Here is a 202-nt window from a genome sequence, read left to right as displayed (position 1 = left end):
TCGAATGAATCAATTGAATGAATGATTCAGTGATAAAATCAGTGACTTGCCGCCACCTGCTGGCAGTTTTAGTTTCGTTTTTAAAGTACCTTTTCAGTTATTTAAATCATTTAATATTTCTATAATCAATTTTATATTTAAAACGTTAATCTCATCATGAATTTATGGATTTAATTGCACTCATGCCACCTCTGAGCCTCAT

General features: G+C 30.7%; 1 protein-coding gene across 1 annotated transcript in view; it reads left to right on the top strand.

Moving 5' to 3' along the window:
• Nucleotides 1-202, top strand: part of cdc73 (cell division cycle 73, Paf1/RNA polymerase II complex component, homolog (S. cerevisiae)) — a 43,438-nt gene that overhangs the window by 11,685 nt on the left and 31,551 nt on the right. The window lies entirely within an intron of this gene.

Source organism: Sinocyclocheilus anshuiensis, unplaced genomic scaffold (assembly GCF_001515605.1).
Source record: "Sinocyclocheilus anshuiensis isolate Anshui unplaced genomic scaffold, SAMN03320099.WGS_v1.1 scaffold524, whole genome shotgun sequence".
Classification (NCBI taxonomy): Eukaryota; Metazoa; Chordata; class Actinopteri; order Cypriniformes; family Cyprinidae; genus Sinocyclocheilus; species Sinocyclocheilus anshuiensis.
This window is presented reverse-complemented; position numbering and strand designations above follow the sequence as displayed.